Raw genomic sequence first — 21,804 nt, 5'->3', positions numbered from 1 at the left:
TGAGCTAGAGGCCAAAATCTACAGGTAGGCACTTCGCAAAAAACACCTCTGTTTTCTTCCAAAATTTTGGATGTGTCCACGTTGCGCTTTGGGGTGTTTCCTGTCGCCGGCGCTAGGCCTACTCACACAAGTGAGGTATCATTTTTATCGGGAGACTTGGGGGAACGCTGGGTGTAAGGAAATTTGTGGCTCCTCTCAGATTCCAGAACTTTCTGCCACAGAAATGTGAGGAACATGTGTTTTTTTAGCCAAATTTTGAGGTTTGCAAAGGATTCTGGGTAACAGAACCTGGTCCGAGCCCCGCAAGTCACTCCTCCTTGGATTCCCCTAGGTCTCTAGTTTTCAGAAATGCACAGGTTTGGTAGGTTTCCCTAGGTGCCGGCTGAGCTAGAGGCCAAAATCTACAGGTAGGCACTTCGCAAAAAACACCTCTGTTTTCTTCCAAAATTTTGGACGTGTCCACGTTGCGCTTTGGGGCGTTTCCTGTCGCGGGCGCTAGGCCTACCCACGCAAGTGAGGTATCATTTTTATCGGGAGACTTGGGGGAACGCTGGATGGAAGAACATTTGTGGCTCCTCTCAGATTCCAGAACTTACTGCCACAGAAATGTGAGGAACATGTGTTTTTTTAGCCAAATTTTGAGGTTTGCAAAGGACTCTGGGTAACAGAACCTGGTCCGAGCCCCGCAAGTCACCCCTCCTTGGATTCCCCTAGGTCTCTAGTTTTCAGAAATGCACAGGTTTGGTAGGTTTCCTTAGGTGCCGGCTGAGCTAGAGGCCAAAATCTACAGGTAGGCACTTCGCAAAAAACACCTCTGTTTTCTTCCAAAATTTTGGATGTGTGACCACGTTGCGCTTTGGGGTGTTTCCTGTCGCGGGCGCTAGGCCTACCCACGCAAGTGAGGTACCATTTTTATCGGGAGACTTGGGGGAACGCTGAGTGGAAGGAAATTTGTGGCTCCTCTCAGATTCCAGAACTTTCTGCCACAGAAATGTGAGGAACATGTGTTTTTTTAGCCAAATTTTGAGGTTTGCAAAGGATTCTGGGTAACAGAACCTGGTCCGAGCCCCGCAAGTCACCCCTCCTTGGATTCCCCTAGGTCTCTAGTTTTCAGAAATGCACAGGTTTGGTAGGTTTCCCTAGGTGCCGGCTGAGCTAGAGGCCAAAATCTACAGGTAAGCACTTCGCAAGAAACACCTCTGTTTTCTTCCAAAATTTTGGACGTGTCCACGTTGCGCTTTGGGGCGTTTCCTGTCGCGGGCGCTAAGCCTACCCACGCAAGTGAGGTATCATTTTTATCGGGAGACTTGGGGGAATGCTGGATGGAAGGAAATTTGTGGCTCCTCTCAGATTCCAGAACTTTCTGCCACAGAAATGTGAGGAACATGTGTTTTTTTAGCCAAATTTTGAGGTTTGCAAAGGACTCTGGGTAACAGAACCTGGTCCGAGCCCCGCAAGTCACCCCTCCTTGGATTCCCCTAGGTCTCTAGTTTTCAGAAATGCACAGGTTTGGTAGGTTTCCCTAGGTGCCGGCTGAGCTAGAGGCCAAAATCTACAGGTAGGCACTTCGCAAAAAAAACCTCTGTTTTCTTCCAAAATTTTGGATGTGTCCACGTTGCACTTTGGGGTGTTTCCTGTCGCGGGCGCTAGGCCTACCCACGCAAGTGAGGTATCATTTTTATCGGGAGACTTGGGGGAACGCTGGGTGGAAGGAAATTTGTGGCTCCTCTCAGATGCCAGAACTTTCTGCCACAGAAATGTGGGGAACATGTGTTTTTTTAGCCAGATTTTGAGGTTTGCAAAGGATTCTGGGTAACAGAACCTGGTCCGAGCCCCACAAGTCACTCCTCCTTGGATTCCCCTAGGTCTCTAGTTTTCAGAAATGCACAGGTTTGGTACGCTTCCCTAGGTGCCGGCTGAGCTAGAGGCCAAAATCCACAGGTAGGCACTGTTTTCTTTAAAAAAATGGGATGTGTCCACATTGCGTTTTGGGGTGTCTCCTGTCGCGGGCGCTAGGCCTACCCACGCAAGTGAGGTATCATTTTTATCGGGAGACTTGGGGGAACGCTGGGTGGAAGGAAATTTGTGGCTCCTCTCAGATTCCAGAACTTTCTGCCACTGAAATGTGAGGAACATGTGTTTTTTTAGCCAAATTTTGAGGTTTGCAAAGGATTCTGGGTAACAGAACCTGGTCCGAGCCCCGCAAATCACCCCTCCTAGGATTCCCCTAGGTCTCTAGTTTTCAGAAATGCACAGGTTTGGTAGGTTTCCCTAGGTGCCGGCTGAGCTAGAGGCCAAAATCTACAGGTAAGCACTTCGCAAGAAACACCTCTGTTTTCTTCCAAAATTTTGGACGTGTCCACGTTGCGCTTTGGGGCGTTTCCTGTCGCGGGCGCTAGGCCTACCCACGCAAGTGTGGTATCATTTTTATCGGGAGACTTGGGGGAATGCTGGATGGAAGGAAATTTGTGGCTCCTCTCAGATTCCACAACTTTCTGCCACAGAAATGTGAGGAACATGTGTTTTTTTAGCCAAATTTTGAGGTTTGCAAAGGACTCTGGGTAACAGAACCTGGTCCGAGCCCCGCAAGTCACCCCTCCTTGGATTCCCTTAGGTCTCTAGTTTTCAGAAATGCACAGGTTTGGTAGGTTTCCCTAGGTGCCGGCTGAGCTAGAGGCCAAAATCTACAGGTAGGCACTTCGCAAAAAACACCTCTGTTTTCTTCCAAAATTTTGGATGTGTCCACGTTGCGCTTTGGGGTGTTTCCTGTCGCGGGCGCTAGGCCTACCCACACAAGTGAGGTATCATTTTTATCGGGAGACTTGGGGGAATGCTGGGTGGAAGGAAATTTGTGGCTCCTCTCAGATTCCAGAACTTTCTGCCACAGAAATGTGGGGAACATGTGTTTTTTTAGCCAGATTTTGAGGTTTGCAAAGGATTCTGGGTAACAGAACCTGGTCCGAGCCCCACAAGTCACTCCTCCTTGGATTCCCCTAGGTCTCTAGTTTTCAGAAATGCACAGGTTTGGTAGGTTTCCCTAGGTGCCGGCTGAGCTACAGGCCAAAATCCACAGGTAGGCACTGTTTTCTTTCAAAAAATGGGATGTGTCCACATTGCGTTTTGGGGCGTTTCCTGTCGCGGGCGCTAGGCCTAGCCATGCAAGTGAGGTATCATTTTTATCGGGAGACTTGGGGTAACGCTGGGTGGAAGGAAATTTGTGGCTCCTCTCAGATTCCAGAACTTTCTGCCACAGAAATGTGAGGAACATGTGTTTTTTTAGCCAAATTTTGAGGTTTGCAAAGGATTCTGGGTAACAGAACCTGGTCCGAGCCCCGCAAGTCACCCCTCCTTGGATTCCACTAGGTCTCTAGTTTTCAGAAATGCACAGGTTTGGTAGGTTTCCCAAGGTGCCGGCTGAGCTAGAGACCAAAATCTACAGGTAGGCACTTCGCAAAAAACACCTCTGTTTTCTTCCAAAATTTTGGATGTATCCACGTTGCGCTTTGGGGTGTTTCCTGTCTCGGGCGCTAGGCCTACCCACACAAGTGAGGTATCATTTTTATCGGGAGACTTGGGGGAACGCTGGGTGGAAGGAAATTTGTGGCTCCTTTCAAATTCCAGAACTTTCTGCCACAGAAATGTGAGGAACATGTTTTTTTTAGCCAAATTTTGAGGTTTGCAAAGGATTCTGGGTAACAGAACCTGGTCCGAGCCCCGCAAGTCACCCCTCCTTGGATTCCCATAGGTCTCTAGTTTTCAGAAATGCACAGGTTTGGTAGGTTTCCCTAGGTGCCGGCTGAGCTAGAGGCCAAAATCTACAGGTAGGCACTTCGCAAAAAACAACTCTGTTTTCTTCCAAAATTTTGGATGTGTCCATGTTGCGCTTTGGGGTGTTTCCTGTCGCGGGCGCTAGGCCTACCCACGCAAGTGAGGTATCATTTTTATCGGGAGACTTGGGGGAACGCTGGGTGGAAGGAAATTCGTGGCTCCTCTCAGATTCCAGAACTTTCTGCCACAGAAATGTGAGGAACATGTGTTTTTTTAGCCAAATTTTGAGGTTTGCAAAGGATTCTGGGTAACAGAACCTGGTCCGAGCCCCACAAGTCACCCCATCTTGGATTCCCCTAGATCTCTAGTTTTCAGAAATGCACAGGTTTGGTAGGTTTCCCTAGGTGCCGGCTGAGCTAGAGGCCAAAATCTACAGGTAGGCACTTCGCAAAAAACACCTCTGTTTTCTTCCAAAATTTAGGATGTGTCCACGTTGCGCTTTGGGGTGTTTCCTGTTGCGGGCGCTAGGCCTACCCACGCAAGTGAGGTATCATTTTTATCGGGAGACTTGGGGGAACGCTGGGTGGAAGGAAATTTGTGGCTCCTCTCAGATTCCAGAACTTTCTGCCACAGAAATGTGAGGAACATGTGTTTTTTTAGCCAAATTTTGAGGTTTGCAAAGGATTCTGGGTAACAGAACCTGGTCCGAGCCCCGCAAGTCACCCCTCCTTGGATTCCCCTAGGTCTCTAGTTTTCAGAAATGAACAGGTTTGGTAGGTTTCCCTAGGTGCCGGCTGAGCTAGAGGCCAAAATCTACAGGTAGGCACTTCGCAAAAAACACCTCTGTTTTCTTCAAAAATTTTGGATGTGTCCACGTTGCGCTTTGGGGTGTTTCCTGTCGCCGGCGCTAGGCCTACCCACACAAGTGAGGTATCATTTTTATCGGGAGACTTGGGGGAACGCTGGGTGGAAGGAAATTTGTGGCTCCTTTCAGATTCCAGAACTTTCTGCCACAGAAATGTGAGGAACATGTGTTTTCTAGCCAAATTTTGAGGTTTGCAAAGGATTCGGGGTAACAGAACCTGGTCCGAGCCCCGCAAGTCACCCCTCCTTGGATTCCCCTAGGTCTCTAGTTTTCAGAAATGCACAGGTTTGGTAGGTTTCCCTGGGTGCCGGCTGAGCTAGAGGCCAAAATCTACAGGTAGGCACTTCGCAAAAAACACCTCTGTTTTCTTCCAAAATTTTGGACGTGTCCACGTTGCGCTTTGGGGCGTTTCCTGTCGCGGGCGCTAGGCCTACCCACGCAAGTGAGGTATAATTTTTATCGGGAGACTTGGGGGAACGCTGGATGGAAGGAAATTTGTGGCTCCTCTCAGATTCCAGAACTTTCTGCCACAGAAATGTGAGGAACATGTGTTTTTTTAGCCAAATTTTGAGGTTTGCAAAGGACTCTGGGTAACAGAACCTGGTCCGAGCCCCGCAAGTCACCCCTCCTTGGATTCCCCTAGATCTCTAGTTTTCAGAAATGAACAGGTTTGGTAGGTTTCCCTAGGTGCCGGCTGAGCTAGAGGCCAAAATCTACAGGTAGGCACTTCGCAAAAAACACCTCTGTTTTCTTCCAAAATTTTGGATGTGTCCACGTTGCGCTTTGGGGTGTTTCCTGTCGCGGGCGCTAGGCCTACCCACGCAAGTGAGGTATCATTTTTTCGGGAGACTTTTGGGAACGCTGGGTGAAAGGAAATTTGTGGCTCCTCTCAGATTCCAGAACTTTCTGCCACAGAAATGTGAGGAACATGTGTTTTTTTAGCCAAATTTTGAGGTTTCCAAAGGATTCTAGGTAACAGAACCTGGTCCGAACCCCGCTAGTCACCCCTCCTTGGATTCCCCTAGGTCTCTAGTTTTCAGAAATGCACAGGTTTGGTAGGTTTCCCTAGGTGCCGGCTGAGCTAGAGGCCAAAATCTACACGTAGACACTTCGCAAAAAACACCTCTGTTTTCTTCTAAAATTTTGGATGTGTCCACGTTAAGCTTTGGGGTGTTTCCTGTCGCCGGCGCTAGGCCTACCCACACAAGTAAGGTATCATTTTTATCGGGAGTCTTAGGGGAACGCTGGGTGGAAGGAAATTTGTGGCTCCTCTCAGATTCCAGAACTTTCTGCCACAGAAATGTGAGGAACATGTGTTTTTTTAGCCAAATTTTGAGGTTTGCAAAGGATTCTGGGTAACAGAACTTGGTCCGAGCCCCGCAAGTCACCCCTCCTTGGATTCCCCTAGGTCTCTAGTTTTCAGAAATGCACAGGTTTGGTAGGTTTCCCTATGTGGCGGCTGAGCTAGAGGCCGAAATCTACAGGTAGGCACTTCGCAGAAAAACACCTCTGTTTTCTTCCAAAATTTTGGATGTGTCCACATTGCGCTTTGGGGTGTTTCCTGTTGCGGGTGCTAGGCCTACCCACGCAAGTGAGGTATCATTTTTATCGGGAGACTTGGGGGAACGCTGGGTGGAAGGAAATTTGTGGCTCCTTTCAGATTCCAGAACTTTCTGCCACAGAAATGTGAGGAACATGTGTTTTTTAGCCAAATTTTGAGGTTTGCAAAGGATTCGGGGTAACAGAACCTGGTCCGAGCCCCGCAAGTCACCCCTCCTTGGATTCCCCTAGGTCTCTAGTTTTCAGAAATGCACAGGTTTGGTAGGTTTCCCTGGGTGCCGGCTGAGCTAGAGGCCAAAATCTACAGGTAGGCACTTCGCAAAAAACACCTCTGTTTTCTTCCAAAATTTTGGACGTGTCCACGTTGCGCTTTGGGGCGTTTCCTGTCGCGGGCGCTAGGCCTACCCACGCAAGTAAGGTATAATTTTTATCGGGAGACTTGGGGGAACGCTGGATGGAAGGAAATTTGTGGCTCCTCTCAGATTCCAGAACTTTCTGCCACAGAAATGTGAGGAACATGTGTTTTTTTAGCCAAATTTTGAGGTTTGCAAAGGACTCTGGGTAACAGAACCTGGTCCGAGCCCCGCAAGTCACCCCTCCTTGGATTCCCCTAGATCTCTAGTTTTCAGAAATGAACAGGTTTGGTAGGTTTCCCTAGGTGCCGGCTGAGCTAGAGGCCAAAATCTACAGGTAGGCACTTCGCAAAAAACACCTCTGTTTTCTTCCAAAATTTTCGACGTGTCCACGTTGCGCTTTGGGGCGTTTCCTGTCGCGGGCGCTAGGCCTACCCACGCAAGTGAGGTATAATTTTTATCGGGAGACATGGGGGAACGCTGGATGGAAGGAAATTTGTGGCTCCTCTCAGATTCCAGAACTTTCGGCCACAGAAATGTGAGGAACATGTGTTTTTTTAGCCAAATTTTGAGGTTTGCAAAGGACTCTGGGTAACAGAACCTGGTCCGAGCCCCGCAAGTCACCCCTCCTTGGATTCCCCTAGATCTCTAGTTTTCAGAAATGAACAGGTTTGGTAGGTTTCCCTAGGTGCCGGCTGAGCTAGAGGCCAAAATCTACAGGTAGGCACTTCGCAAAAAACACCTCTGTTTTCTTCCAAAATTTTGGATGTGTCCACGTTGCGCTTTGGGGTGTTTCCTGTCGCGGGCGCTAGGCCTACCCACGCAAGTGAGGTATCATTTTTTCGGCAGACTTTTGGGAACGCTGGGTGAAAGGAAATTTGTGGCTCCTCTCAGATTCCAGAACTTTCTGCCACAGAAATGTGAGGAACATGTGTTTTTTTAGCCAAATTTTGAGGTTTCCAAAGGATTCTGGGTAACAGAACCTGGTCCGAACCCCGCTAGTCACCCCTCCTTGGATTCCCCTAGGTCTCTAGTTTTCAGAAATGCACAGGTTTGGTAGGTTTCCCTAGGTGCCGGCTGAGCTAGAGGCCAAAATCTACACGTAGACACTTCGCAAAAAACACCTCTGTTTTCTTCCAAAATTTTGGATGTGTCCACGTTAAGCTTTGGGGTGTTTCCTGTCGCCGGCGCTAGGCCTACCCACACAAGTAAGGTATCATTTTTATCGGGAGTCTTAGGGGAACGCTGGGTGGAAGGAAATTTGTGGCTCCTCTCAGATTCCAGAACTTTCTGCCACAGAAATGTGAGGAACATGTGTTTTTTTAGCCAAATTTTGAGGTTTGCAAAGGATTCTGGGTAACAGAACTTGGTCCGAGCCCCGCAAGTCACCCCTCCTTGGATTCCCCTAGGTCTCTAGTTTTCAGAAATGCACAGGTTTGGTAGGTTTCCCTATGTGGCGGCTGAGCTAGAGGCCGAAATCTACAGGTAGGCAATTCGCAGAAAAACACCTCTGTTTTCTTCCAAAATTTTGGATGTGTCCACATTGCGCTTTGGGGTGTTTCCTGTTGCGGGTGCTAGGCCTACCCACGCAAGTGAGGTATCATTTTTATCGGGAGACTTGGGGGAACGCTGGGTGGAAGGAAATTTGTGGCTCCTCTCAGATTCCAGAACTTTCTGCCACAGAAATGTGAGGAACATGGGTTTTTTTAGCCAAATTTTGAGGTTTGCAAAGGATTCTGGGTAACAGAACCTGGTCCGAGCCCCGCAAGTTACCCCTCCTTGGATTCCCCTAGGTCTCTAGTTTTCAGAAATGCACAGGTTTGGTAGGTTTCCTTAGGTGCCGGCTGAGCTAGAGGCCAAAATCTACAGGTAGGCACTTCGCAAAAAACACCTCTGTTTTCTTAAAAAATTTTGGATGTGTCCACGTTGCGCTTTGGGGTGTTTCCTGTCGGCGGCGCTAGGCCTACCCACACAAGTGAGGTATCATTTTTATCTGGAGATTTGGGGGAACGCTGGGTGGAAGGAAATTTGTGGCTCCTCTCAGATTCCAGAACTTTCTGCCACAGAAATGTGAGGAACATGTGTTTTTTTAGCCAAATTTTGAGGTTTGCAAAGGATTCTGGGTAACAGAACCTGGTCCGAGCCCCGCAAGTCACCCCATCTTGGATTCCCCTAGGTCTCTAGTTTTCAGAAATGCACAGGTTTGGTAGGTTTCCCTATGTGCTGGCTGAGCTAGAGGCCAAAATCTACAGGTAGGCACTTCGCAAAACACACCTCTGTTTTCTTCCAAAATTTTGGATATGTCCACGTTGCGCTTTGGGGTGTTTCCTGTCGCGGGCGCTAGGCCTACCCACACAAGTGAGGTATCATTTTTATCGGGAGACTTGGGGGAACGCTGGGTGGAAGGAAATTTGTGGCTCCTCTCAGATTCCAGAACTTTCTGCCACAGAAATGTGAGGAACATGTGTTTTTTTAGCCAAATGTTGAGGTTTGCAAAGGATTCTGGAAAACAGAACCTGGTCCGAGCCCCGCAAGTCACCCCTCCTTGGATTCCCCTAGGTCTCTAGTTTTCAGAAATGCACAGGTTTGGTAGGTTTCCCTAGGTGCCGGCTGAGCTAGAGGCCAAAATCTACAGGTAGGCACTTCGCAAAAAACACCTCTGTTTTCTTCCAAAATTTTGGATATGTCCACGTTGCGCTTTGGGGTGTTTCCTGTCGCGGGCGCTAGGCCTACCCACACAAGTGAGGTATCATTTTTATCGGGAGACTTGGGGGAACGCTGGGTGGAAGGAAATTTGTGGCTCCTCTCAGATTCCAGAACTTTCTGCCACAGAAATGTGAGGAACATGTGTTTTTTTAGCCAAATTTTGAGGTTTGCAAAGGATTCTGGAAAACAGAACCTGGTCCGAGCCCCGCAAGTCACCCCTCCTTGGATTCCCCTAGGTCTCTAGTTTTCACAAATGCACAGGTTTGGTAGGTTTCCCTAGGTGCCGGCTGAGCTAGAGGCCAAAGTCTACAGGTAGGCACTTCGCAAAAAACACCTCTGTTTTCTTCCAAAATTTTGGATGTGTCCACATTGCGCTTTGGGGAGTTTCCTGTCGCCGGCGCTAGGCCTACCCACACAAGTGAGGTATCATTTTTCTCGGGAGATTTGGGGGAACGCTGGGTGGAAGGAAATTTGTGGCTCCTCTCAGATTCCAGAACTTTCTGCCACAGAAATGTGAGGAACATGTGTTTTTTAGCCAAATTTTGAGGTTTGCAAAGGATTCTGGGTAACAGAACCTGGTCCGAGCCCCGTTAGTCACCCCTCCTTGGATTCCCCTAGGTCTCTAGTTTTCAGAAATGCACAGGTTTGGTAGGTTTCCCTATGTGCTGGCTGAGCTAGAGGCCGAAATCTACAGGTAGGCACTTCGCAAAAAAACACCTCTGTTTTCTTCCAAAATTTTGGATGTGTCCACGTTGCGCTTTGGGGTGTTTCCTGTCGCGGGCGCTAGGCCTACCCACACAAGTGAGGTATAATTTTTATCGGGAGACTTGGGGGAACGCTGGGTGGAAGGAAATTTGTGGCTCCTCTCAGATTCCAGAACTTTCTGCCACAGAAATGTGAGGAACATGTGTTTTTTTAGCCAAATGTTGAGGTTTGCAAAGGATTCTGGGTAACAGAACCTGGTCCGAGCCCCGCAAGTCACCCCATCTTGGATTCCCCTAGGTCTCTAGTTTTCAGAAATGCACAGGTTTGGTAGGTTTCCCTAGGTGCCGGCTGAGCTAGAGGCCAAAATCTACAGGTAGGCACTTCGCAAAAAACACCTCTGTTTTCTTCCAAAATTTTGGATGTGTCCATGTTGCGCTTTGGGGTGTTTCCTGTCGCGGGCGCTAGGCCTACCCACACAAGTGAGGTATCATTTTTATCGGGAGACTTGGGGAAACGCTGGGTGGAAGGAAATTTGTGGCTCCTCTCAAATTCCAGAACTTTCTGCCACAGAAATGTGAGGAACATGTGTTTTTTTAGCCAAATTTTGAGGTTTGCAAAGGATTCTGGGTAACAGAACCTGGTCCGAGCCCCGCAAGTTACCCCTCCTTGGATTCCCCTAGGTCTCTAGTTTTCAGAAATGCACAGGTTTGGTAGGTTTCCTTAGGTGCCGGCTGAGCTAGAGGCCAAAATCTACAGGTAGGCACTTCGCAAAAAACACCTCTGTTTTCTTCAAAAATTTTAGATGTGTCCACGTTGCGCTTTGGGGTGTTTCCTGTCGCCGGCGCTAGGCCTACCCACACAAGTGAGGTATCATTTTTATCGGGAGATTTGGGGGAACGCTGGGTGGAAGGAAATTTGTGGCTCCTCTCAGATTCCAGAACTTTCTGCCACAGAAATGTGAGGAACATGTGTTTTTTTAGCCAAATTTTGAGGTTTGCAAAGGATTCTGGGTAACAGAACCTGGTCCAAGCCCCGCAAGTCACCCCATCTTGGATTCCCCTAGGTCTCTAGTTTTCAAAAATGCACAGGTTTGGTAGGTTTCCCTATGTGCCGTCTGAGCTAGAGGCCCAAATCTACAGGTAGGCACTTCGCAAAACACACCTCTGTTTTCTTCCAAAATTTTGGATATGTCCACGTTGCACTTTGGGGTGTTTCCTGTCGCGGGCGCTAGGCCTACCCACACAAGTGAGGTATCATTTTTATCGGGAGACTTGGGGGAACGCTGGGTGGAAGGAAATTTGTGGCTCCTCTCAGATTCCAGAACTTTCTGCCACAGAAATGTGAGGAACATGTGTTTTTTTAGCCAAATTTTGAGGTTTGCAAAGGATTCTGGAAAACAGAACCTGGTCCGAGCCCCGCAAGTCACCCCTCCTTGGATTCCCCTAGGTCTCTAGTTTTCAGAAATGCACAGGTTTGGTAGGTTTCCCTAGGTGCCGGCTGAGCTAGAGGCCAAAGTCTACAGGTAGGCACTTCGCAAAAAACACCTCTGTTTTCTTCCAAAATTTTGGATGTGTCCACGTTGCGCTTTGGGGTGTTTCCTGTCGCCGGCGCTAGGCCTACCCACAAGTGAGGTATCATTTTTCTCGGGAGATTTGGGGGAACGCTGGGTGGAAGGAAATTTGTGGCTCCTCTCAGATTCCTGAACTTTCTGCCACAGAAATGTGAGGAAGATGTGTTTTTTAGCCAAATTTTGAGGTTTGCAAAGAATTCTGGGTAACAGAACCTGGTCCGAGCCCCGCAAGTCACCCCTCCTTGGATTCCCCTAGGTCTCTAGTTTTCAGAAATGCACAGGTTTGGTAGGTTTCCCTATGTGCTGGCTGAGCTAGAGGCCGAAATCTACAGGTAGGCACTTCGCAAAAAAACACCTCTGTTTTCTTCCAAAATTTTGGATGTGTCCACGTTGCGCTTTGGGGTGTTTCCTGTCGCGGGCGCTAGGCCTACCCACACAAGTGAGGTATAATTTTTATCGGGAGACTTGGGGGAACGCTGGGTGGAAGGAAATTTGTGGCTCCTCTCAGATTCCAGAACTTTCTGCCACAGAAATGTGAGGAACATGTGTTTTTTTAGCCAAATGTTGAGGTTTGCAAAGGATTCTGGGTAACAGAACCTGGTCCGAGCCCCGCAAGTCACCCCATCTTGGATTCCCCTAGGTCTCTAGTTTTCAGAAATGCACAGGTTTGGTAGGTTTCCCTAGGTGCCGGCTGAGCTAGAGGCCAAAATCTACAGGTAGGCACTTCGCAAAAAACACCTCTGTTTTCTTCCAAAATTTTGGATGTGTCCACGTTGCGCTTTGGGGTGTTTCCTGTCGCGGGCGCTAGGCCTACCCACACAAGTGAGGTATCATTTTTATCGGGAGACTTGGGGAAACGCTGGGTGGAAGGAAATTTGTGGCTCCTCTCAAATTCCAGAACTTTCTGCCACAGAAATGTGAGGAACATGTGTTTTTTTAGCCAAATTTTGAGGTTTGCAAAGGATTCTGGGTAACAGAACCTGGTCCGAGCCCCGAAAGTTACCCCTCCTTGGATTCCCCTAGGTCTCTAGTTTTCAGAAATGCACAGGTTTGGTAGGTTTCCTTAGGTGCCGGCTGAGCTAGAGGCCAAAATCTACAGCTAGGCTCTTCGCAAAAAACACCTCTGTTTTCTTCAAAAATTTTGGATGAGTCCACGTTGCGCTTTGGGGTGTTTCCTTTCGCCGGCGCTAGGCCTACCCACACAAGTGAGGTATCATTTTTATCGGGAGATTTGGGGGAACGCTGGGTGGAAGGAAATTTGTGGCTCCTCTCAGATTCCAGAACTTTCTGCCACAGAAATGTGAGGAACATGTGTTTTTTTAGCCAAATTTTGAGGTTTGCAAAGGACTCTGGGTAACAGAACCTGGTCCGAGCCCCGCAAGTCACCCCTCCTTGGATTCCCCTAGATCTCTAGTTTTCAGAAATGCACAGGTTTGGTAGGTTTCCCTATGTGCTGGCTGAGCTAGAGGCCGAAATCTACAGGTAGGCACTTCGCAAAAAAACACCTCTGTTTTCTTCCAAAATTTTGGATGTGTCCACGTTGCGCTTTGGGGTGTTTCCTGTCGCGGGCGCTAGGCCTACCCACACAAGTGAGGTATAATTTTTATCGGGAGACTTGGGGGAACGCTGGGTGGAAGGAAATTTGTGGCTCCTCTCAGATTCCAGAACTTTCTGCCACAGAAATGTGAGGAACATGTGTTTTTTTAGCCAAATGTTGAGGTTTGCAAAGGATTCTGGGTAACAGAACCTGGTCCGAGCCCCGCAAGTCACCCCATCTTGGATTCCCCTAGGTCTCTAGTTTTCAGAAATGCACAGGTTTGGTAGGTTTCCCTAGGTGCCGGCTGAGCTAGAGGCCAAAATCTACAGGTAGGCACTTCGCAAAAAACACCTCTGTTTTCTTCCAAAATTTTGGATGTGTCCACGTTGCGCTTTGGGGTGTTTCCTGTCGCGGGCGCTAGGCCTACCCACACAAGTGAGGTATCATTTTTATCGGGAGACTTGGGGAAACGCTGGGTGGAAGGAAATTTGTGGCTCCTCTCAAATTCCAGAACTTTCTGCCACAGAAATGTGAGGAACATGTGTTTTTTTAGCCAAATTTTGAGGTTTGCAAAGGATTCTGGGTAACAGAACCTGGTCCGAGCCCCGCAAGTTACCCCTCCTTGGATTCCCCTAGGTCTCTAGTTTTCAGAAATGCACAGGTTTGGTAGGTTTCCTTAGGTGCCGGCTGAGCTAGAGGCCAAAATCTACAGGTAGGCACTTCGCAAAAAACACCTCTGTTTTCTTCAAAAATTTTGGATGTGTCCACGTTGCGCTTTGGGGTGTTTCCTGTCGCCGGCGCTAGGCCTACCCACACAAGTGAGGTATCATTTTTATCGGGAGATTTGGGGGAACGCTGGGTGGAAGGAAATTTGTGGCTCCTCTCAGATTCCAGAACTTTCTGCCACAGAAATGTGAGGAACATGTGTTTTTTTAGCCAAATTTTGAGGTTTGCAAAGGACTCTGGGTAACAGAACCTGGTCCGAGCCCCGCAAGTCAACCCTCCTTGGATTCCCCTAGATCTCTAGTTTTCAGAAATGCACAGGTTTGGTAGGTTTCCCTAGGTGCCGGCTGAGCTAGAGGCCAAAATCTACAGGTAGGCACTTCGCAAAAAACACCTTTGTTTTCTTCCAAAATTTTGGATGTGTCCACGTTGCGCTTTGGGGTGTTTCCTGTCGCGGGCGCTAGGCCTACCCACGCAAGTGAGGTATCATTTTTATCGGGAGACTTGGGGGAACGCTGGGTGAAAGGAAATTTGTGGCTCCTCTCAGATTCCAGAACTTTCTGCCACAGAAATGTGAGGAACATGAGTTTTTTTAGCCACATTTTGAGGTTTGCAAAGGATTCTGGGTAACAGAACCTGGTCCGAGCCCCGCTAGTCACCCCTCCTTGGATTCCCCTAGGTCTCTAGTTTTCAGAAATGCACAGGTTTGGTAGGTTTCCCTAGGTGCCGGCTGAGCTAGAGGCCAAAATCTACACGTAGGCACTTCGCAAAAAACACCTCTGTTTTCTTCCAAAATTTTGGATGTGTCCACGTTGCGCTTTGGGGTGTTTCCTGTCGCCGGCGCTAGGCCTACCCACACAAGTAAGGTATCATTTTTATCGGGAGTCTTAGGGGAACGCTGGGTGGAAGGAAATTTGTGGCTCCTCTCAGATTTCAGAACTTTCTGCCACAGAAATGTGAGGAACATGTGTTTTTTTAGCCACATTTTGAGGTTTGCAAAGGATTCTGGGTAACAGAACTTGGTCCGAGCCCCGCAAGTCACCCCTCCTTGGATTCCCCTAGGTCTCTAGTTTTCAGAAATGCACAGGTTTGGTAGGTTTCCCTATGTGCCGGCTGAGCTAGAGGCCGAAATCTACAGGTAGGCACTTCGCAAAAAAATACCTCTGTTTTCTTCCAAAATTTTGAATGTGTCCACATTGCGCTTTGGGGTGTTTCCTGTCGCGGGCGCTAGGCCTACCCACGCAAGTGAGGTATCATTTTTATCGGGAGACTTGGGGGAACGCTGGGTGGAAGGAAATTTGTGGCTCCTCTCAGATTCCAGAACTTTCTGCCACAGAAATGTGAGGAACATGTGTTTTTTTAGCCAAATTTTGAGGTTTGCAAAGGATTCTGGGTAACAGAACCTGGTCCGAGCCCCGCAAGTCACCCCATCTTGGATTCCCCTAGGTCTCTAGTTTTCAGAAATGCACAGGTTTGGTAGGTTTCCATAGGTGCCGGCTGAGGTAGAGGCCAAAATCTACAGGTAGGCACTTCGCAAAAAACACCTCTGTTTTCTTCCAAAATTTTGGATGTGTCCACGTTGCGCTTTGGGGTGTTTCCTGTCGCGGGCGCTAGGCCTACCCACACAAGTGAGGTATCATTTTTATCGGGAGACTTGGGGGAACGCTGGGTGGAAGGAAATTTGTGGCTCCTCTCAGATTCCAGAACTTTCTGCCACAGAAATGTGAGGAACATGGGTTTTTTTAGCCAAATTTTGAGGTTTGCAAAGGATTCTGGGTAACAGAACCTGGTCCGAGCCCTGCAAGTTACCCCTCCTTGGATTCCCCTAGGTCTCTAGTTTTCATAAATGCACAGGTTTGGTAGGTTTCCCTAGGTGCCGGCTGAGCTAGAGGCCAAAATCTACAGGTAGGCACTTCGCAAAAAACACCTCTGTTTTCTTCAAAAATTTTGGATGTGTCCACGTTGCGCTTTGGGGTGTTTCCTGTCGCGGGCGCTAGGCCTACCCACGCAAGTGAGGTATCATTTTTATCGGGAGACTTGGGGGAACGCTGGGTGAAAGGAAATTTGTGGCTCCTCTCAGATTCCAGAACTTTCTGCCACAGAAATGTGAGGAACATGTGTTTTTTTAGCCACATTTTGAGGTTTGCAAAGGATTCTGGGTAACAGAACCTGGTACGAGCCCCGCTAGTCACCCCTCCTTGGATTCCCCTAGGTCTCTAGTTTTCAGAAATGCACAGGTTTGGTAGGTTTCCCTAGGTGCCGGCTGAGCTAGAGGCCAAAATCTACACGTAGGCACTTCGCAAAAAACACCTCTGTTTTCTTCCAAAATTTTGGATGTGTCCACGTTGCGCTTTGGGGTGTTTCCTGTCGCCGGCGCTAGGCCTACCCACACAAGTAAGGTATCATTTTTATCGGGAGTCTTAGGGGAACGCTGGGTGGAAGGAAATTTGTGGCTCCTCTCAGATTCCAGAACTTTCTGCCACAGAAATGTGAGGAACATGTGTTTTTTAGCCACATTTTGAGGTTTGCAAAGGATTCTGGGTAACAGAACTTGGTCCGAGCCCCGCAAGTCACCCCTCCTTGGATTCCCCTAGGTCTCTAGTTTTCAGAAATGCACAGGTTTGGTAGGTTTCCCTATGTGCCGGCTGAGCTAGAGGCCGAAATCTGCAGGTAGGCACTTCGCAAAAAAACACCTCTGTTTTCTTCCAAAATTTTGAATGTGTCCACATTGCGCTTTGGGGTGTTTCCTGTCGCGGGCGCTAGGCCTACCCACGCAAGTGAGGTATCATTTTTATCGGGAGACTTGGGGGAACGCTGGGTGGAAGGAAATTTGTGGCTCCTCTCAGATTCCAGAACTTTCTGCCACAGAAATGTGAGGAACATGTGTTTTTTTAGCCAAATTTTGAGGTTTGCAAAGGATTCTGGGTAACAGAACCTGGTCCGAGCCCCGCAAGTCACCCCATCTTGGATTCCCCTAGGTCTCTAGTTTTCAGAAATGCACAGGTTTGGTAGGTTTCCATAGGTGCCGGCTGAGGTAGAGGCCAAAATCTACAGGTAGGCACTTCGCAAAAAACACCTCTGTTTTCTTCCAAAATTTTGGATGTGTCCACGTTGCGCTTTGGGGTGTTTCCTGTCGCGGGCGCTAGGCCTACCCACACAAGTGAGGTATCATTTTTATCGGGAGACTTGGGGGAACGCTGGGTGGAAGGAAATTTGTGGCTCCTCTCAGATTCCAGAACTTTCTGCCACAGAAATGTGAGGAACATGGGTTTTTTTAGCCAAATTTTGAGGTTTGCAAAGGATTCTGGGTAACAGAACCTGGTCCGAGCCCCGCAAGTTACCCCTCCTTGGATTCCCCTAGGTCTCTAGTTTTCATAAATGCACAGGTTTGGTAGGTTTCCTTAGGTGCCGGCTGAGCTAGAGGCCAAAATCTACAGGTAGGCACTTCGCAAAAAACACCTCTGTTTTCTTCCAAAATTTTTGATATGTCCACGTTGCGCTTTGGGGTGTTTCCTGTCGCCGGCGCTAGGCCTACCCACACAAGTGAGGTATCATTTTTATCGGGAGATTTGGGGGAACGCTGGGTGGAAGGAAATTTGTGGCTCCTCTCAGATTCCAGAACTTTCTGCCACAGAAATATGAGGAACATGTTTTTTTAGCCAAATTTTGAGGTTTGCAAAGGATTCTGGGTAACAGAACCTGGTCCGAGCCCCGCAAGTCACCCCTCCTTGGATTCCCCTAGGTCTCTAGTTATCAGAAATGCACAGGTTTGGTAGGTTTCCCTAGGTGCCGGCTGAGCTAGAGGCCAAAATCTACAGGTAGGCACTTCGCAAAAAACACCTCTGTTTTCTTCCAAAATTTTGGATGTGTCCACGTTGCGCTTTGGGGTGTTTTCTGTCGCGGGCGATAGGCCTACCCACGCAAGTGAGGTATCATTTTTATCGGGAGACTTGGGGGAATGCTGGGTGGAAGGAAATTTGTGGCTCCTCTCAGATTCCAGAACTTTCTGCCACAGAAATGTGAGGAACATGTGTTTTTTTAGCCAAATTTTGAGGTTTGCAAAGGATTCTGGGTAACAGAACCTGGTCCGAGCCCCGCAAGTCACCCCATCTTGGATTCCCCTAGGTCTCAAGTTTTCAGAAATGCACAGGTTTGGTAGGTTTCCCTATGTGCCGGCTGAGCTAGAGGCCAAAATCTACAGGTAGGCACTTCGCAAAACACACCTCTGTTTTCTTCCAAAATTTTGGATGTGTCCACGTTGCGCTTTGGGGTGTTTCCTGTCGCGGGCGCTAGGCCTACCCACACAAGTGAGGTATCATTTTTATCGGGAGACTTGGGGGAACGCTGGGTGGAAGGAAATTTGTGGCTCCTCTCAGATTCCAGAACTTTCTGCCACAGAAATGTGAGGAACATGTGTTTTTTAGCCAAATTTTGAGGTTTGCAAAGGATTCTGGAAAACAGAACCTGGTCCGAGCCCCGCAAGTCACCCCTCCTTGGATTCCCCTAGGTCTCTAGTTTTCAGAAATGCACAGGTTTGGTAGGTTTCCCTAGGTGCCGGCTGAGCTAGAGGCCAAAGTCTACAGGTAGGCACTTCGCAAAAAACACCTCTGTTTTCTTCCAAAATTTTGGATGTGTCCACGTTGCGCTTTGGGGTGTTTCCTGTCGCCGGCGCTAGGCCTACCCACACAAGTGAGGTATCATTTTTCTCGGGAGATTTGGGGGAACGCTGGGTGGAAGGAAATTTGTGGCTCCTCTCAAATTCCAGAACTTTCTGCCACAGAAATGTGAGGAACATGTGTTTTTTAGCCAAATTTTGAGGTTTGCAAAGGATTCTGGGTAACAGAACCTGGTCCGAGCACCGCAAGTCACCCCTCCTTGGATTCCCCTAGGTCTCTAGTTTTCAGAAATGCACAGGTTTGGTAGGTTTCCCTATGTGCTGGCTGAGCTAGAGGCCGAAATCTACAGGTAGGCACTTCGCAAAAAAACACCTCTGTTTTCTTCCAAAATTTTGGATGTGTCCACGTTGCGCTTTGGGGTGTTTCCTGTCGCGGGCGCTAGGCCTACCCACACAAGTGAGGTATAATTTTTATCGGGAGACTTGGGGGAACGCTGGGTGGAAGGAAATTTGTGGCTCCTCTCAGATTCCAGAACTTTCTGCCACAGAAATGTGAGGAACATGTGTTTTTTTAGCCAAATGTTGAGGTTTGCAAAGGATTCTGGGTAACAGAACCTGGTCCGAGCCCCGCAAGTCACCCCATCTTGGATTCCCCTAGGTCTCTAGTTTTCAGAAATGCACAGGTTTGGTAGGTTTCCCTAGGTGCCGGCTGAGCTAGAGGCCAAAATCTACAGGTAGGCACTTCGCAAAAAACACCTCTGTTTTCTTCCAAAATTTTGGATGTGTCCACGTTGCGCTTTGGGGTGTTTCCTGTCGCGGGCGCTAGGCCTACCCACACAAGTGAGGTATCATTTTTATCGGGAGACTTGGGGAAACGCTGGGTGGAAGGAAATTTGTGGCTCCTCTCAGATTCCAGAACTTTCTGCCACAGAAATGTGAGGAACATGGGTTTTTTTAGCCAAATTTTGAGGTTTGCAAAGGATTCTGGGTAACAGAACCTGGTCCGAGCCCCGCAAGTTACCCCTCCTTGGATTCCCCTAGGTCTCTAGTTTTCAGAAATGCACAGGTTTGGTAGGTTTCCTTAGGTGCCGGCTGAGCTAGAGGCCAAAATCTACAGGTAGGCACTTCGCAAAAAACACCTCTGTTTTCTTCCAAAATTTTGGATGTGTCCACGTTGCGCTTTGGGGTGTTTCCTGTCGCCGGCGCTAGGCCTACCCACACAAGTGAGGTATCATTTTTATCGGGAGATTTGGGGGAACGCTGAGTGGAAGGAAATTTGTGGCTCCTCTCAGATTCCAGAACTTTCTGCCACAGAAATGTGAGGAACATGTGTTTTTTTAGCCAAATTTTGAGGTTTGCAAAGGATTCTGGGTAACAGAACCTGGTCCGAGCCCCGCAAGTCACCCCTCCTTGGATTCCCCTAGGTCTCTAGTTTTCAGAAAGGCACAGGTTTGGTAGGTTTCCCTATGTGCCGGCTGAGCTAGAGGCCAAAATCTACAGGTAGGCATTTCGCAAAAAACACCTCTGTTTTCTTCCAAAATTTTGGATGTGTCCACGTTGCGCTTTGGGGTGTTTCCTGTCGCGGGCGCTAGGCCTACCCACACAAGTGAGGTATAATTTTTATCGGGAGACTTGGGGGAACGCTGGGTGGAAGGAAATTTGTGGCTCCTCTCAGATTCCAGAACTTTCTGCCACAGAAATGTGAGGAACATGTGTTTTTTTAGCCACATTTTGAGGTTTGCAAAGGATTCTGGGTAACAGAACCTGGTCCGAGCCCCGCAAGTCACCCCTCCTTGGATTCCCCTAGGTCTTTAGTTTTCAGAAATGCACAGGTTTGGTAGGTTTCCCTAGGTGCCGGCTGAGCTAGACGCCAAAATCTGCAGGTAGGCACTTCGCAAAAAACACCTCTGTTTTCTTTCAAACAAATGGGATGTGTCCACGTTGCGTTTTGGGGCGTTTCCTGTCGCGGGTGCTAGGCCTACCCACACAAGTGAGGTATCATTTTTATCGGGAGACTTGGGGGAACATAGATTAGCAAAACAAGTGCTATTGCCCCTTGTCTTTCTCTACATTTTTTCCTTCCAAATATAGGAGAGTGTGTAAAAAAGACATCTATTTGAGAAATTCTCTATAATTCACATGCTAGTATGGTCACCCCGGAATTCAGAGATGTGCAAATAACCACTGCTCCTCAGCACCTTATCTTGTGCCCTTTTTGGAAATGCAAAGGTTTTCTTGATAGCAATTTTTTACTCTTTATATTTCAGCAAATTAATTGCTGTATACCCGGTATAGAATGAAAACGCACTGCAGGGTGCAGCTCATTTATTGGCTCTGGGTTCCTCGGGTTCTTGATGAACCTACAAGCCCTATATATCCCCGCAACCAGAGGAGTCCAGCAGACGTAACAGTATATTGCTTTCCATAATCTGACATTGCAGGGAAAAGTTACAGAGTAAAACGTAGAGAAAAATTGATGGTTTTTTCACCTCAATTTCAATATTTTTCTTTTTCAGCTGTTAATTTCTGTAGGAAACCCTTGTAGGGTCTACACAAATGACCCCTTGCTGAATTCAGAATTTTGTCTACTTTTCAGAAATGGTTAGGTTTCTGGGATCCAGCATTGGTTTCATGCCCCTTCCTGTCACTGACTGGAAGGAGGCTGAAAGCACAAAAAATTGCAAAAATGGGGTATGCCCCAGTAAAATGCCAAAATTGTGTTGCAAAATTGGGTTTTCTGATTCAAGTCTGCCTGTTCCTGAAAGCTAGGAAGCTGCTGAGTTTGACACTGCAAACCCTTTGTTGATGCCATTTTCAGGGGGAATTCCAGAAGCCTTCTTCTGCAGCCACTTTTTCCAATTGTTTTGAAAAAAACGAAATTTTCACTGTATTTTGGCCAATTTCTTGTCCTCCTTCAAGGGAACCCACAAAGTCTGGGTACCTCTAGAATCCCTAGGATGTTGGAAAAAAAGGACGTAAATTTGGCTTGGTTAGCTTATGTGGACAAAAAGTTATGAGGGCCTAAGAGCGAACTGCCCCAAATAGGCAAAAAAAGGCCTGGCACAGGAGGGGGAAAAGGCCTGGCAGCGAAGGGGTTAAATCACAGAAACAAATTAAGCTGTCTCCTAAACATACATGTAGCACAAATATCACCCAAATGTAGCCCAACTTTATATAGCACAAACTTGACCCAAAGGTATTGGAGTGATTTACATGAGCATCAGTTACACTACAGAAGGACACACCCATTTTAGTTTTAGGCATGGGAAGATTCATGGGGTCATTACAACATTGGCGGTAAAAGCCGCTTACCGCCGTGCAGAAGACCGCCAATACACCGCGGCGGCAGCGGGAGACCGCCACATCTATTATGACACACATCACGGATTCCGCCGAAATTCA

The sequence above is a fragment of the Pleurodeles waltl genome, chromosome 9 (genome assembly GCF_031143425.1).
Source record: "Pleurodeles waltl isolate 20211129_DDA chromosome 9, aPleWal1.hap1.20221129, whole genome shotgun sequence".
Lineage (NCBI taxonomy): Eukaryota > Metazoa > Chordata > Amphibia > Caudata > Salamandridae > Pleurodeles > Pleurodeles waltl.
Note: the sequence above shows the minus strand (reverse complement) of the source record.